General features: G+C 48.6%; 1 protein-coding gene across 1 annotated transcript in view; it reads right to left on the minus strand.

The window, feature by feature from the left end:
• GCC2 (GRIP and coiled-coil domain containing 2) overlaps positions 1-18421 on the minus strand; it is a 413631-nt gene that overhangs the window by 68174 nt on the left and 327036 nt on the right. The window lies entirely within an intron of this gene.

Genomic DNA, 18421 nt, shown 5'->3' on the forward strand with positions numbered 1-18421 from the left:
TAGTTATGAAATGAACAACCACTATTAGACACGTACTGCTAGCGTAAAGTTAACCTCTCTTCCCCCTAATAAATGTTATTGCCAAGCATTACCAAAATATCAGATATAAGTTACAATGAACAATTCATTTACAATGGTCAGCCCGCTCTACCCGTAATACAAATGTTTGAATGAGAAAGTCATCAACTAATTGCTTCCCCACTCAATTCTTTGCTTTATGTAACACAATAAATCAGAATGGAAAATTGCAATTACAGATATCTCTGGACATAAAATGCTTGATTCATGACATTTTCTACAGCATATTTCTAATGTACTTGTAATTCACAAAGAATTCTAGAAGTAATCAAGGAAAAAAATTGCCTGTCGCTGAATTCTGCAAGTCTAATAGTTACAGGGGTACTATTTTGCTTGTGTACATGAAACCTGCATTTGTGTTTACACTTTAAAATGTATATGGAGGAATAGCTTCTGCTAACTTCTTATTATCTTTTTTGTGGTGGTGGAGGAGAGAACAGGTGGAGGGACTGTTCATAATGGATCCCTACCTTGGAACACACTTTCCTGCCCTTGAACATATTTTTTCACCTACAACAGTAATATTGTGGTATATAATCCACATTTGTAAAGCGCACAATCACCCGTAAGGGTCTCTAGGCGCTGGGGGCCGTCGGGAAGATTAAGCGAGCTATTGCCCAGAGTCACATGGTGCTGGACTAACCTGCCGCCGGAGCCGGGGATCGAACCGTGGTCCCCAGATTCCAGCGTCAGTCGCCCTGGCCGCGGCGCCACACCTCTCCGCCGCGGCGCCACACCTCTCCCCCGCGGCGCCACACCTCTCCCCGCAGTGCCACACCTCTCCCTGGTAGGGCAATCAACTAAGACCACCATTGACTGTTGAGTACTATATAGCTTTGCCACAGGTAAGCAGTGCTAATAGAGTTTCTCTCTGAGCTAGTACCTACTAGGATAATGTTCTTCACTGCAAGAATCAGAACATCAGTTTCTCATAGCCGTATACCCTCAAGATCATGATGTTTCTGCTTTCCAGCTCATCACTTTGCAGTTTGGCTGTTATCAGTCAGAATACCAACAGATTCTATACAGCAACAAACTCTTTTATGGTGATTTCAGTACATTAGAGACTCCACTTCGCAACTTATGTCAAATTCTCAAGTGTAGCGCAGTACCAGCTCTCAAGAAAATATTGAAAGAGAGGGCATGACCACACATACAGCTGGCTTCCTTGTTTAACAGATAACATTTGGACCGTGACCCATTTACACGTCAGTGAGATAGGGTGTGTACAGTGGAAGTTGTGCACCCTCGAATATTAAGGCTATTCATTGTTTCACAAACAAAAGTCTCAGTGCTAAGAACTGCAACTGGGGGCACATTTTGTTTTCACAGGCAATAGCCCTAAAACGACTCCTCTAAAGTTTCCACCATATGTGATCAACTCAGATTTGAAATAACCTAATTCCAGAAGGCAGCAATCACCTTATAATTACCCCACACATGCCAGATGTCTGCCCCATCCAGTCTGCACGTGAGACAGCTTAGAGTGAAGGAAATGTTGATTATATGAAATATTTTAAATTGGATGTTATGGGCAGTGACCCTATTGTGATCAAATGGTCTCATTCATTATGTATCAATTAACTTTGTAACCATATCCTATTCTCATTTTAAGCACACCTTGAAGACAGACATCCAATAGTGGCCTGATTAAACTATATAGGGCTGAGCTATGTCTATATCTGGTACTCCAACCCCTAAAGGCGAAATATAGCTAATAAGTTATGGAAAGTTGCCCTCATTCCTTCGGAGTGCCTTCTGATGAGATTATAAACTGGCAGAAAACCACCTCTGTCAATAAATTGTGCATTGAAGCTCTCAACCATCAAAAACTACTATCTTTGGGAAGGGAAATCCTCTGCATGGTAAGAGACTGCTGTCTGGATCCTTTTTTTTGGCATAGCCAAACACTGATCTTGTGTGGGCACAGTGACATTGGTCTGTCTTATGGATTGCGGTCTTGTTGGAACGAGAAGGGCACCCAAAGCTCCACTCTCATAGTGGTAGAAGGGTACCGCCGTCACCAGGAGTTAAGTAGCATGAGTGCTGTGGTTGTAGCATACCATGTAGTGATCAGTAGTAGTAAACAGTACTTTTTTACCCTGTGTCACTGGAATGAGGCCTAAAGGCTCAACCCCCTTTTAAACGTTCCGCTACTGGGTAATTAACTCCCCCATGGCCTATATCAGGTTGATATGGAGCATTGCATAGCGCACGAGTAGTAACTCTGAGTTGGATGTGTGTGTTCCTGCGAAGGCTACAGTACAAGGATGGAGCAGTAGTACATATGTGGTTAGTAAAAGTACTAGGTGTATGTATACCTGAGAGGAATACATTACATGAGAGATGTAGTGCTGTACAGTGGGTGCGCAGGGACCGCATATGCTGGGTGTATGTGTGGTTGTGTGAAGTACAATACACGAAGAGTGAAGAGATGTACAGCATGCACGTAGTTAATGTGCATTCAAATGAAGTGTGTGTACTGAGTGCATGAGTGCGTGTGTACATGTAAGGGTACACTGCATGGAGGTATTAGTGCTGAACTGAAAATGTGCTGTGAAAGTACACTGAGTAAATGTGCCTTCAATGGTACATTGTATGGAGGACCCTGGGTTCCACTTTGGAAAGCTCAGGTCTGACTGGTGAAGACACGAGAAGGAGAGGAATTCACCCCCAGATAGATTTCTGGATTGCTGCATTCCTGTGAGCTGGGTCAGGACACACAGTAGGGAAGGAAGAGATATCCTTTACATCTCAAAATGCTGCTCTTTGATTCGGTGATGGATCACAAGGAAGGGGCCTGGATCTATCCCAGGAAGGGAGATCAGGCTGAGAAGAGGGCCTGCTAGTCTCCCTGCTGGGTGAGGGGACATCCCTCAGGACACCAAGATCACCTGCCCCGGAGCCTGGAACACCATCACCTGCCTGCTTGCCAAGACCAGTGTGCCCTGTGAGGGAGAGGAGAGAGTTGGAGAGAGCGAGGTCCAGTGGGGAGACCTGCATAAGGATTCCCTTACCGAGGTGTGAGGCTATGCACAGATCAGACCATTGCCAGAGTGCAGTATCGTCTCTGCGACCCTCTCATGCCAGGAGAGGGATGCATTGTTTGAGCTATATAGGAAGCAGGGTCGGGAAGCACCAAGCCACACAACCACATCGCAGTGACCCTGTATACCAGTGAACTAAGTTTGGGCCAGATGTGCAGGACCTGTAATTGTTGAGGTCAGCAACTCCATATGCTAGGAGGGGCTGCCTTAGTGAGTGCGATTGCACAAGGAGACTTTGTGCCCGAAAACCCAATTACTGTGGTAATCGTGTATGACAGGAGGGGCTGCCTGGATCACTTGGCCCCGAGTTCTAGTCGTCGCTCAGATCGAAGGAGAAATGCTGTAACCACTGGTTCGAGTTCACACACCATGATCTGCACCTGACAAAGTTCCTGATGTTTGCCGAGATGCTGCTGATATCACACCTTCTTGGAGCTCTGGTCAGAAGTTGGAGGATGATACCCCCACCCTCCCTCCTCTGCAAGGGGTGAGAGGAACGTAGCTTTTGTGTTCGCCGTGTGGGAGCTACGCCGATCGGCATTACTGCTCAATAGGGAGTGCCTGCACCGTCAAGCTACGTTTGGTGCAGCATCGTCCCTCACAAGCAGCCCGACTTTGCCGCACAGGATCCTGCCTGGGAAGCACCAGCGGAGAGGGCAGTCGCTGCACCACTGAACACTGGTATAACGTTGGAGCGGAGAAGACTGAAATCCGGCACTTTAGGCCCCAGGGGAATTGTTGCTAATGTTGCTGTGGAACCATAGACATTTTTGACTAGGTTCCTTAAAGGTCAGATGGGAGTATGGCCTAATAATTACTTTGGCCACCAGTGAATTGAGAATAACCCTAAACATGTTACATAAAGGCGGGTGGAACTGGGATTGGCCAGACACCTATTAGAGTCCCGACCTCAAGAGGGATTGTGTTATAGCATTTGAATGTCACATTTCTTTGCATGTTTATAATTAGAACAAAAATACTACTTTTTCATATAAAAGCAAGTATTTGGCTGGAGATTTATTTATTGTTTGTACCTTTTGCAATTTGAGTTATGAGTCGTGTTCACTTACCTGTATCATCTACATCCCCCCCCACCCCCCCAGGAGCCTTGACCTCTTGACCGCAGTTATCACTGACAGTCAACTGCAGAAGGGGTACTTGCCCCAGTTCAGCGGGATCCAGAGTAGGTAGGGTCCAGGGACATCAGGAGTAAATGGCCTCAACCACCACAACTGGTCCCAGTAGCCATTGTGTGCCCTGTGGCCCTCTTACAGGGGTTCTGACAGCCAGTTTCATACAGCTGCTCTATAGTTGAAGGTCCTGTACTCCTGGTCAACGTTTTCACTAAGTTATCCCCATTTCCATCAAATACTTGATTACCCTGAATTGGGCATTCTTCTATTCCTTTTTCTACCCCTCAGAAGTTCTTGACATTTGCTAGGTGAGTAATGGACAAGCAAATGCAAATGCCTTGGCAATGATCCAGATAAACCAGTAATTTACCTTCAGTAACGCTCTTTCTCGTGGTAACCTTATCTAACCTCAGATTTCTCACCTTTAGAGTATCCTGGGGCCAGAGGGCGATCACAGCGGTGTACCCATATGCCAGCGGGAGGCGCTGTGTGGCTCCATAGTGACTTCATTCTGCTCCGGAAGTGACATGTGGAGCTGCATATAAGCGCCACCCCGTGCGGTGCCATCAGTTTCCTTCTTGGCTCTACCCAATGCGCTTGAACAAGCAGCACAAAACTAATCAGAGGAACCAGTGTGCAGCAGGAGGGCAGCGAGTAACCTGTGGCGAGATGGAGTATCCACCAGAAAGAATGTTACCCCAGGACTGGCTGTATCAGGGTGAATCCAAGACGTTTCATTAGTCAAGACAGAGATGAGTTCGGCTGGGATTCGGACTTGGTAAAGAGTCCTTCTGCAGCGTCTGTGGTGTCTGGGCTGGTGTTGAAGGGACTAGAAGGATTGTGACACAGGAGTCGAAGTCAGCACAGAAGTTGATGCAAAACTTGAGGTGGAAGGAGGCACAGAGGATGGATCTGCAGGTGGTAATATGACTGGAGGATCCTGCAGATCCTTGGGGACGGATTGTGTACCAGAGGGAACCAGAAGAGTGCAAACATTGCTTCCCTAAAGGCCTCAAAATCTGCTGCAGAGTCACCAATGACATGGGCAACTCAAGGTGCATCGGAATCAACAGCGAAACCGGTTCCTGGAAAAGAGATCGGGTTGTTTTGTCCTGATGAGGCCCATACAAAGGAACTAAGGAATCTGAAACACGTCAACATTGTGTGATTGAAGCCCACCTTCCATACACCGATGGCCATAACTTAGCAATGGGCATTCGTGAATTAAGGACCGATTAAAAGAGTTGATTAGAGCCATGTATGGGCTACGTTTAGATTTAACCAGTAGGAACTCACCACTCTGGTCTCTACCAATTGATATTCTTACAAAACAACTTTGTATACATCAAGTAATTATTATCATTTTTAGGGCTCGCTGCGAAAAGCGCGCGAAAGCGCGCTCTCGCTGAGAGCACTATAGCTGTCGTCTCAGGGGAAAAACGAGGGGCAATAGGAGCTGGCCACGCGCAGCATTTTCCCATAGGAAAATGTAGCGCGCGTGAACTTCTGCATTGGAATGCATGGCCTATCGGATCGCGTCGCGCGCCTCGTGAACAGTTCACGTAACCGACTTTGGAATGCAGGAGGAGTCTGCAGAGGGGCGCGCGGCGCTGATAAACAGGCTGGCTGCAGTTAGCATAGTGTGCCGCCTGACTTGTTACAAGTCTGGTCCGTTGGGGGCTGCTCCAAGCTTCCACATTCCTTAGATGCTTAGTCCCGTGCAAGCCTCTGCAGCGCGGGCGTGTAACACAGATTTTATTTATCACCCCCGAAGTCACCGCTGCCGGCCCAGTTGAGCGCACTTTTGAAATACCCATGTAACCCTGTGTGCGTGTATCTGCACTCAGTCTCGCCGTTGGGACTGCTACTGCCTGCTGGCTCAAGGAAGGTACTTTTCAGATCGCCCTCAAGATCACCGCCGCGGACCCGAGCAGATGAGCTGATTAAAGTTGCCCCACGATCATTGCTGCGGGCCCCGAGTCAGTGACAAGAGTGTTATTGCCAACAAGGAAGCGAGGCTGCGCTGAAACGCAGGAAGGACTGCCTCGTGCCACCCTTGTGCATTGCATTGCGGATCGAGTGCCCGGAGAACGAAGGAGCTCCTCGCCGGTGTGTGTTTTGCCCCCACTCCAGGTAATGCTTAGTGTTGTGCCTAAGCTGCTGTGTGCAGTACTGCCTGGGCGGGGTGCGGGTGGACAGTAAGGTCGAGATCTGGCCTGCCGGGGACTGACTTTCCCTAATAGCGGTGACCGTAGCAGACCATGCTGCAGTCCAGGAATTTGAAAGATGATGAGCCCATTTCCCAGCCATCCGTGGAGCCCTACTCGTGCCAGGCACAGTTAAGAGCCACTCCCCCCTCTTGCCCCGCTCCCCACCTCCCAGGTCTGCCAGGTCTGCCAGGACTCCAGACCCTGATATTATCAAAGCAGAAAAAATACAGGCACTCGCTAAAACAAAGAGGCATTTCTGTTTACAAGCCCAATTACCACTGGCATCCACTATTGGTAAAAAGAATTCCCAGGGACATTGAAACATTTTGCTCCTGAATGGTGCTGTGTTTTTCAAAGTGGTTGTCTTGGGACGCTTTCTCCACTTCTACCTACCCACATTATGTCACACTGTTCACACCCAGCTCCACAGTGCAATCAGTGAATGTTTGCAACCTACATTAGTTGAAGTTCGCTTGTAACAAATAGAAGTTCGTTCGTTGTAGGCACCGAGGCATAACGTGCTTTCTAAAGCAAACCGTTCGGCAGCTGTTGCATGGAATGAGCAGCAGCACATGCCATTGGTTACAATGTTAAATGCTTACTAGAGTAAGCATCGGTACTTGCCGGTAGTATGCCGGTACGGTCCCATCAAATGCATTGTTGCAGTGCTGAGAGATGCAGGTATTCTCCCTTGCAAGTTAAAAGAAGTGCAGAAGTACCAGACAGTACCTGTCCATTTAAAGCACTTACATTAGTAGTTTGAAACATCCAAACTGATTCATTCGGTTTCCGGGTAGCTACAACAACATGCATTTGCAATGCAATAGGTCTCGCAGTTGTTAGACTTTGAGCCATTGGCATTGTAAATGGCAATGTCTTTTATTTATGTGTTGGTTTTTAAAACGTTAAATAACACATAAATAAAAGGCAGTGCCATTTACAATGTCAATGGCTCAAAGTCTAACAACTGCGAGACCTATTGCATTGCAAATGCTTGTTTGTATATTGTATATAGATTTGCGATTAATGTATTATATATTTGCGTCTTTACCTATTGGCTTTGTTAAATGTAATATGTGAAAGGTACATGGTTTATATGATCACCATAAAGCAAAGAAGCCCCCGCTTCGTTCAAGTTGGTTCTGGAACTGCTGGATCAAGGAGTTTATCTGGGTTACCGGAACTACCAGAGCCCCCCTGCCAGTTCGGGACACGGTATGACGGTGTTGGGGTCATTCAGCCTCACGCTGGGCGAGGTCATTCCAGCCTTACCCCCGTCCAAAGTCTGTTTCCCGATGACAGCAGGGTGAAGCGGTTGGGGACACAAGGAGACGGCGTGTTCCACTAACATGGGAATAAGGAAGGTTCCCCTCAGCAAATCTGTGGATCCGCCCCACGCATCAGCCTCCAGACACATACATGAACATTGCATCCTGGGATTGGTAGGCGTTTGGACATTCAACGAACTACCAAGGCTGTTAGCGCTTAGGTATACACCTTTAAGGAGCGGGACATTGTGCAACCTATCAGGAAGGGCTTTAATTCAAATCTGAGCCACACAAACTTTCCTGAAACATTTACACCCCAGGCGCTGAGGAAGGCAGAGAATATGCCGAAATGCATTCGCCGAATGGGGAGGTTGGAGGACTGAGACTTACCCATGTGGTTGAATAAAACCTTTTCCAAACTGTTCCCCTCTTGTGGTTTCTTCGCTTTGGCTTCGGTTGAGGTGTGGAGCAGGATATTACAGCGCGGGTTCCAGTTACGCGCAAAGAAGCCCCCGCTTCGTTCAAGTTGGTTCTGGAACTGCTGGATCAAGGAGTTTATCTGGGTTACCGGAACTACCAGAGCCCCCCTGCCAGTTCGGGACACGGTATGACTGTGTTGGGGTCATTCAGCCTCACGCTGGGCGAGGTCATTCCAGCCTTAGCCCCGTCCAAAGTCTGTTTCCCGATGACAGCAGGGTGAAGCGGTTGGGGACACAAGGAGACGGCGTGTTCCACTAACATGGGAATAAGGAAGGTTCCCCTCAGCAAATCTGTGGATCCGCCCCACGCATCAGCCTCCAGACACATACATGAACATTGCATCCTGGGATTGGTAGGCGTTTGGACATTCAACGAACTACCAAGGCTGTTAGCGCTTAGGTATACACCTTTAAGGAGCGGGACATTGTGCAACCTATCAGGAAGGGCTTTAATTCAAATCTGAGCCACACAAACTTTCCTGAAACATTTACACCCCAGGCGCTGAGGAAGACAGAGAATATGCCGAAATGCATTCGCCGAATGGGGAGGTTGGAGGACTGAGACTTACCCATGTGGTTGAATAAAACCTTTTCCAAACTGTTCCCCTCTTGTGGTTTCTTCGCTTTGGCTTCGGTTGAGGCGTGGAGCAGGATATATATATATATATATATATATATATATATATATATAGTATGCAAAAGAAAACCAGTGTAAAATAATTGAGTAACGAAGGATAAGAGTTAGCCTCGATATTTGTATGATTATCCTTATTGATTTGGATACCTAATAAGGGGAAAATAACTTAGCATAACAAAGTGATTCACAATTGATGTTTGATTTGCTCTGGTTTCCTCTTAGGACCCCCTTAAATAATTCCTCATTATCCCCGAGTGAGTTCTCATATTTATATATTACAAATTTGTTATTCTCCTTGACTCTCAGGGATACACACACTGCACAGACTGTATATCAGGGTACTCTCATAGAGCTGTGGCTAGCAAGCAAATGATGTGGATTGTTGAAATCATTTTTAAAACTGTTGTCCAACCAGTGTCTCCTCACAGGCTTGAATATCGCCACAAGTGATGAATGAATGTGTGTGCGTTATGGAACATGTAGCAGCTTTGCAGATATCTGCTATTTGTATGTTCCCTAAGAAAGCCATATCTGCTCCCTTCTTTCTAGGGCAATATGGCCTGAGCACAGATCGCAATGTGCGTTTTGCCCCAACATAGCACAGTTGATTGCATCAGACGATTCCTCTCACTAAAATCATAAAGACAAATAATGCCCTTGACAGAGAACTTTAACTGGACGTCTGGCGAACTCGTAATGAGGAAAGTCAAAATTTAAAGGACAAGAGCCCTCATCCACCAAGAGGTGGCATACTTCATCATAGGGCCCCTCCTCACACTGGTGGGAATCCACCAATGTGGGCTTCTGACCTGGGAGAACACGAGAGTTCTTGGAATTGGAAAGCAGGAGAACTCCTCTTATGAATGATCAGGACCCTATAAACTGGTGTGGGCGTGGTATCTGAACGTAGCAGAGCGGTGAACTGGTAAAAGTGCCTCCTGGTAAATAAAGAGGCAAAATGTTACTTGCCCTGTAAGAATCTGTCCGTGGCCTGTAGTGCTGTAGATTCACATGCTCTGCATACTCCTACTATCTAGTGCTAGGCTCGGATGTGTTCAACTTGTTTTTCTCTTCGAAAAATTCTTTTGAGTCACATTTTATAGTGACTTCACCCATGACTGGTAATGTGCTTGAGCATACGCTCCATTGTTAGATTGTTTTCCCGCGTGGCGGGTGAGACTGGAGATGGAACACAGAAGTGATAGAAGATGACCATATAAGTGAATGTTGAAAAGGAAAGTAAAGTAAAAACATCTGCAAGAACCAAAGCCTTCTGGAGAGGCGGGTGGGCGCATGTGAATCTACAGCACTACATGTCATGAACAGATGCTTACAGGGTAACATTTCAGTTCATGGCATGTGTAGGTGTAGATACACATCCTCTGCATAGACTGTAAAGCAGTTCTTCCCAAAGAGGTGGATCACCAGAGGATGTTGCAGAGGATTGAAAGTGTGTAAATAGTACAGACTTGCCCATTTGAGCTTGCCGATGTGTTAGTACATCCACACAGTAGTGTTTAATGAATAGGTGTGGTGTGGACTAGGTATCTGTCTTACATACAGCTATCAACTATTGGGATGCTGTGAGAAAGTACCATCTTTCTTGCATTGGTATGCCCCCACTTTTTGCTGAATTGCTGATGTGCTTTGACTGAGTGTGCCCTGGGCTCCTGCCAACCAGGTGCCCAGGGCCTGTGTTCCTTCCCTAAAACTATGTTGAAACTAAAACCCAATTGGCATCTCTGGCCACCTGTCCGCCCCTAGTAAATGGTACCCTAGGTACCCAGGGCCTGGTGACCAGAGGAGACCCCTAAGGGCTGCAGCACTTATTGTGCCACCCTTAGGGGTCCTGTACCCTGACACCCACACACTGCCTTGGCAGGCTGAGTGTCTAAGTACAGGACTAAATAGAGAGTCGACTTGGCACACATCCCTGTGTGCCATGCCCACAAACCCACTGCCCTGGCATACATCAGCCACCCCTCTAGCTGGGTGCCCTATGCCAGTGGTGTGGGCACAGGTGCATGAGCCCTGTGCCCCTACAGGACCCAGGGCCATTCCTGGGCACTGTAAGTGCAGTGATGCCATTAAGAGTATATGGTGCTGGGAGGTTGTCATTACGAACTCCACAGCACCATAATGGCGACACTGAAGACTGACAAGTTTGATATCAAACTTCTCAGCACATTAACCCCACACTGATGCCAGTGTGGGATTTAATGTAAAATGCACTACAGAGGGCACCTTAGAGATGCCCCCTGAAACCTAACCTACAATTCACGTCTTGTCTGAGAGGCTGCCTAGGCTGCCACACAGCAGACATGTTGCTGGAACCCTGGGTGGAGAGCCCTCGCTCTCCTGGGCTTGCAACAATGCACATCCTGGGACGAGGTGCCAAGCCTCCTCCCCCAGGATGGGCAGGGGAAGCTTCAATGGCATTCCGCCTTTGTGAGGTACTCCAGACCATTTGCTGAACTCAGCAACTGGCCCCCAACAGTTCTTACTCCCAGTCTGGCGGGAAAACCTACGTCAGGAAGAGGGGTGTGCCAGCCTGTGCAAATCCCACCCCTCAGGAGAGGAGCAGACTATGGTGTGTACCCACCCCAGGACAGGGACCCATTGGTCCCTGCCCTTACCCTACCTGTAACACCCCTAAGTTTAGTATTTAGGGGCACCCTGAACCTTCCTTCCTCAGATCCCGATTGCAACAACAAGAAGACCAAGAAACAAGAAGACCTGCCGCGCAGCTGCTAACAAAAGGACAACACCCACTGACTTGGCCCCAGAAACCTACAGGCCTGTTGATCCTTGAACCTGCTCCTGTGAAACTCCGGCGTCTCCTGCGGACAGCAACCTCGATAAACCCGGAGGACCTTCCTGCCTTGAACCTTCCAAAAGACTGGGACTCCCACGAGCAGTGGTTCTGCTCCAACAGCAATACCCCTGGTGTCAACTTACCTCTCAAAGTGGTGGTCGCACCTGAAGAATCTCCGTCCCGAGCCTGCAGCCTTTGTTCACTTTTTAACTTTCCCATTGGATAACATTGAGCACCCGACGACTCAAAAGCACCCTGCACCCAGCCACCCAAGTGCTGCTCGAAGTGCAACTACTACCCTATTCTACTTCCCCACTTGCCCTGAGTAAGTGACCAGGAGCAAAGCTCCCTCAGCCGCGTGGCCTACTTGCTTGCAGCCACCAACCAAAGGCCCCCTACCCTCCATTGGATTGCATTGGGCCTACTCTCTCTGCACCCGGCTGTCCCTGTGCCACTGAGGGTGTAATAACTGTACCTTTCCGACCCTGGGGGCCCCCTGAGTCTATGCCCAGAACCTTAACTCTACCAGTCGAGTACTTTCCTAAAAGCCGATAACTCACTTTCCTTCCATAGGTTAACATTGACTGGTTTTCACTTGAAATTTCTTCTAAGTGTGGAGTTTTGAAACTTTAAAATATTCATCTAAAATCAGCCGAATAACGAATTCCGAATTACTCGCCTGTGATCAGGAGAGAAGCCAGTACTGTACCTTTTAGCCCAGTACTAAACCGCAAAAGTAATCCTAACTGTACTTAACAGTTACCTGCATTTTCTTCCATAGGAAACCATTGACTGTTTTTCTGTGAAATTTCTTTTGTCAATTTTTGCAAACTACAAATATTCTTTAAAAATCGTACCAAATACTAAAACGTAATTACTTACCTGTCTTAGGTAGAGGTCCCAGTGCTGAACTTAGGAGTCCAGTACTGGATTACAAAAATAACGAGAACCTACTTTACCTGTGACTTGTATATCCTCCCATAGGATAAGCTTGCCTGGTTTCCACTGAAATGTTTTTAAGCGTCCACTTTGAAAATACATTTATATTCTTTAAAAATCACAACTGTAACCAAAACACTTTTACTTAACTGTTTACATCTTAGGTCCCGGGACTGAATCCAGGATCCAGTCCTGAGGTTAGAAAAGTAATCCTTAAAGTAATCAACTGCATTTACGTAGAAAAACCCATTGAGCTCAATGTCACATTGAGTTTAGAATTGTGTTGCCTATTGCAACCACTGTTGCTATTGTACTTACAAAGTTTATTGCCTTTCTGCAAAGTAATTACCTAAAGTCACTCATATTGAGAAAAGTATATTTTGATACCTGTTGGTTCTAAAATAAAATAACTATATCTTTTGATATAAAAACAATTGGCCTAGAGTTCAGTTCTTGAGTGTGTGAAACCTTTTGCTGACTGAGTGTGTACAACAAATGCTTTACACTATCCTCTGATACTGCTTTACTGCGCGACCAAGCTACCACTTTAGAGAGTAAGGTCATATCTGACTTTAACCTCTGTCATTCCTCTGGAGACTGTGAACTCTAAACACACTGTACCGTACTTTGATCCAGTATACATAGAGCCACTTTCTTACAGATGCTGCCCAAAAAAATCCAGCTTTTGGGAGGCTGCCATGTTATGTATAGAATGCGGTCTAAGGCGAGCAGAGAGCTGTCTTTTGCCCTTGGCATAGGATGTCTGAATGCACTTGACTAGCAAGCGAGTGATCCCTGCTTTTGAAATGGCACTGCCTTTGTGTGGTTTAGTGTATGCGACAAATAACTGTTTCGTTTTACGAAATGGTTTCGTCCTGTCAATGTAGTACATGATGGCACTCTTGCTATCTAGTCTGTTAAGGTCTCTCTCTGCTACTGAGTGTCGGCGTGGGAAGAACATGGGGAGCTCAACTGTTTGGTTGATGTGGAAAGTGGAGACCACCTTAGGAAGAAACTTTTGGTTAGTTCTAAGAACTACCTTGTCAGTGTGAACATTAAAAAAGTCTCTTCCAGTGCGAGAGCTTGGATTTCACTCGCAAAACTAAGGGAAGTGATTGCAACTGGAAATGCTACCTTCCATGATAAAAGCTGGATAGTGCAAGTATGACGGACTCAAATGGGGGTCCCATGAGGCTAGTGAGTACTACCTAGAGATTCCAGAACTGGGCTGGGGGTAACCTGAGGCGGGGGAACTCATTCTCTCTTGGCCTTTCCATAAAAGACAATGACGGGAACTCTGAATAACGAAGAGTGTTCCCTGCTTTGTAGGAATGCTGCCACAGCAGCCACATGCAAACAAATGGAAGTGTAATCCAAGCCTGAACATTGTAAGTGAAACAGGTAGCAGACAATGTCTTGCACCGCTGGCTTGAGTGGATCTATGTGTTTGGATAGGCAATAGTGGGCAAACCTTTTCCACTTTGCAGCATAGCAGGCTCTAGTAGTGGGACGACAAGCCTCTTTGTGGTCTGAAACACATTCAGAGTGGAGATTGAGGTAGCCAAACTCTAGAACCTCAGGAGGCAATCGGTAGGTTTAGCTGCTTGGAGTCAATGTGACTGACTGTGCTCTGGTGTTGAAATAGAAAATGCAGCCGGTTGGGAAGCTTCTGATGAGGGACTAAAGACAACTCTAGAAGGTTTGTGAACCAGGGTTGTCTGGCATATGTGCAGGACACCAGTACGAGGGTGAGGGACATCTGCTGTAGCTTCCTGAACATGTATATATCAATGGAAAAGGCGTAAAGCGAAGGCAAATATCCCTTACCAGTTCATCCTTAGTGCATTGCCCATGGACTGTGGGTGTGGAACCCTGGAGCTTTAGGCATTTTGCATTTTTGGTGGTTTCGAACAGACCTACAAAGGGCAACCCCAAACAAGTTTCCACTCTTGGGCTTGTTACCGCAGTCTGCTGAGCAGGTCTGCAAATTTGTTGTCAGCTCTCAGAAGGTACTCCACTAGCAGATGTAACATGTGCTAGATCGCCCAATGCCAAATGTCCTGCACTTATGCAGAGAGCTGGGGAGAATGTGTGCCCCTTTGTTCCCGAAGGTAATACATGGCAGTCATGTTGTCCATTTTGACCATGACTGTTTTTGATGTACGTGGCAGAAGAAAGCTTTGAGACGCAATTGGACTGCCAGCAATTCCAGATAAATGATGAGGAAGATCTGTTTAAGGGGTGTACACATATCTGAATGGTCATATCTTTGAAATGCACCCCCTCAACCATGAGACAGGCATTTGAGTGATGGCCACTTGCAAACCAGGTCTAGAAAGGGCCTATCCTGCAACTGCTGTTGTACCACTACAGAGAGTGAAGGGTTGTGACTCAAATTAACACTAGATCCTCCCAGAGATCCTCTGCTCATGACCATTGTACCGTCAGGCAATCTTAAAGCGGACTCGTGCAATCGAGAGTGGGAAACAATGGGAATGCTGGATACCATCATGCGAAGCACAAGTTACTACTTGTGTAACAATATATCTGTAAGAGACATTAGTTAGTATTAGATTCCTTACCTTAGAATATCCCCAGGCGTCAGACTGGATCCGGAAATTTTTGCGTAGCAGTACCCTTGCGCGTCGGTAGGCGTCGTCTGCGGCTCCGCGTCCGTCGTCGGCGCCGTGATGACGTCGTCGGAGTACTTAGACGCCGCCTCCGCGTGCTGACGTCAGTTCTTAGACACAGCTTTTCCGCGCCAGAAACGCAGAGCCATGTTAAAAACCAACACTGGTGCCATTGAAACTAGGGCCCTGAAAGGGGATAACCCTAACCCTAGATATTGGTTCGCAGAACGGGGAGGATGGGTGGGTCGGTAAGGAATCTAATACTAACTAATGTCTCTTACAGATATATCGTTACACAAGTAGTAACTTGTGCATCTGAAAGAGACAGGTTAGTATTAAATTCCTTACCTTAGAATAGATACCCCAGCAATACCAACCCCGGTGGTGGGTCTGCGAACCAATAATCACATCAGAAAGTCCTGGAGGACGGAACGGCAAAAGAAGCCATCCCTCCGGACTTGGCTGTCCAGACAGTAGTGTCTTGCAAACGTGTGCAGCGATGCCCACGTAGCTGCCTGACAGATGTCTTGTAAGGGCACACCCCTGCCCAGGGCAGTGGTAGTTGCCGTGGCTCGGGTAGAATGAGCCCGCAATCCAACAGGGGGCTCCTTCTTAGAAAAAGAGTAACATGCTTGGATGCACAAGATGATCCACCGGGAGATGGTCCTCTTGTGCACCGCTTTCCCCTTCTTAGCGCCCACGTAACCAACAAAGAGTTGGTAATCCACCCGGAACTGGCGAGTGCGATCCAAGTAAAATGAGAGCGCACGTTTTGGGTCCAGACGGTGGAGCCGCTCTTCCTCTTTAGAGGGATGCGGTGGCGGAAAGAAGGTTGGCAAGGTGATAGACTGCCCGATGTGGAAGGCCGTGACAACCTTCGGCAGGAAAGAAGGTTTGGTACGTAGCACCACTTTGTCCGGATGGACAGAAAGGAAAGGTGGAGTACAAGAAAGGGCCTGGAGCTCACTCACTCTCCTGGCAGAGGTGATGGCAACCAGGAAAGCAGTCTTCAAAGTTAGAAGGCGAAGAGGACAGGTGTGAAGTGGCTCAAAGGGAGCGCACATCAGAAAGGTAAGAACCAGGTTCAAGTCCCACTGAGGCATCACAAACGGAACAGGAGGAAACGTGTGTGTGATGCCCTTAAGAAATCTATTCACAATAGGGGACTTGAACAAAGAAGGCTGATCAGGTAGCCTGAGAAAGGCTGAAAGGGCAGAAAGGTAGCCCTTGATAGTACCCAGAGCAGAGTCCTGCTGGGCAAGAGAAAGAAGGAAGAGAAGAACCTCAGAAAGAGGGGCAGCAAGGGGATCCACAGCCTTTGCTGTGCACCATGCCACAAATCTGTTCCACCTGCAGGCGTATACCGACTTTGTGGAGGGACGCCTGGCTGCCAGAATGACGTTACAGACTTCAGGAGGCAAGTCAAATGGCCTCAACTGTCGCCGCTCAATCTCCAAGCATGGAGGTGGAGACTGGACAGGTTCGGGTGGAGGACCGTCCCCTGCTGCTGCGACAGAAGGTCCTCCTGAAGAGGCAGACGAACCGGGGGATCGACTGACATACTGAGTAGCTCTGGATACCAGTACCTTCTCGCCCAGTCCGGAGCCACAAGGATGACTTGGGCCCGGTCGCGCTTGATCTTCTTCAGCACTCTGGGCAGAAGTGGTATAGGCGGAAAGGCGTACAACAGACCGCAACTCCACTCGCGACGAAAAGCGTCTCTGAGCGAGTGCCGCCTTGGAAATTCCAACGCGCAGAACAGATGACATTGCGCGTTCTCTTCGGTGGCGAATAGATCTAACCAAGGCTCTCCCCATTGCTGAAAGAGGCCTTGTGCCACGTCCGAGTGCAGACGCCATTCGTGATCCATCATGCACCGACGGCTGAGCTCGTCCGCCCTGGTGTTCAGAGAACCAGCCAGGTGTTGAGCCACCAGGGTCACGCCCTGGCGTTCCAGCCATTGCCAGAGGCGCAGAGCCTCCTGGCAAAGGGTCCACGACCCCACCCCGCCCTGTTTGTTGCAGTACCACATGGCGGTGGTGTTGTCCGTGAACACCTGCACTACACTCCCCCGAGTGCCCTCCGAGATCAGGACGTGGTCGGACAGGTTGCCCTGATGCTGGGCCCACTGAAACTTCAGGTCCCACTGCAGAGCCCGCATCCGCCACCTGGCGTGATGCACCAGTAGGATGCAGGAGGCCATCAGCCCCAGAAGCCGTAGCGTCAACCTGACCGAGACCCGGGATAACGGCTGAAAGATGGGAATCAGAGCCTGAATATCCCGGACCCGCTGTTCGGGTGGATAAACCCGAAACTGCGCCGAGTCTAGAACTGCTCCGATGAAGAGGAGCTTCTGAGAGGGGCACAGGTGTGACTTTGGCACATTGATGGAGAACCCCAGCTGGTGCAGGAGATCTGCCGTAGTCTGGAGGTGGCTGACGACTGTCGGGGGCGAGCCCGCCTTCAACAGCCAGTCGTCGAGGTAGGGGAAGACTGAAACCCCCAACCTGCGCAGATGAGCTGCGACCACCGCCATCACCTTTGTGAACACCCGTGGGGCGCTGGTAAGGCCGAAGGGGAGCATGGTAAACTGAAAGTGCTCGTGGCCAACCATGAACCGCAGGTAGCGCCGGTGGGCCGGCAGGACGGGGATGTGGAAATAAGCGTCCTGCAAGTCCAACGCTACCATCCAGTCTCCTGGGTCCAGGGCAGCCAAGACCTGAGCCAGTGTCAGCATTTTGAACTTCTCCTTCCGGAGGAAGCCGTTGACGTTCATTAGGTCCAAGATAGGGCGTAGGCCCCCTTTGCCCTTCTTGGGCACCAGAAAGTAGTGGAAGTAGCAACCACACCCTGCTTCTGGCCCAGGAACGCGCTCGATGGCCCCCTTGGCCAAGAGGGCCGTAACTTCCTCCTGCAGAAGTCGCAAGTGATCCCCAGATACACGGTGGTTCTGCGGTGGCATGGCTGGAGGAGTCGCCTCGAAGGGGAGGGAGTAGCCCCTTCGGACGATCTGCAGCACCCACCTGTCCGAAGTGACAGTGCGCCAGTGGAGGTGGTGATGGCGAACCCTGCCCCCCACTGGCGTCACATGGGCCTGAAAGCACGGACTAGGAGGGTTTTGAGGCGGATGCTGCGGGGGAAGGTGTGGACTGACCTCGCCTTTGACCCCTACCGCCCGGACGGCG

Source organism: Lissotriton helveticus, chromosome 8 (assembly GCF_964261635.1).
Source record: "Lissotriton helveticus chromosome 8, aLisHel1.1, whole genome shotgun sequence".
Taxonomy (NCBI): domain Eukaryota; kingdom Metazoa; phylum Chordata; class Amphibia; order Caudata; family Salamandridae; genus Lissotriton; species Lissotriton helveticus.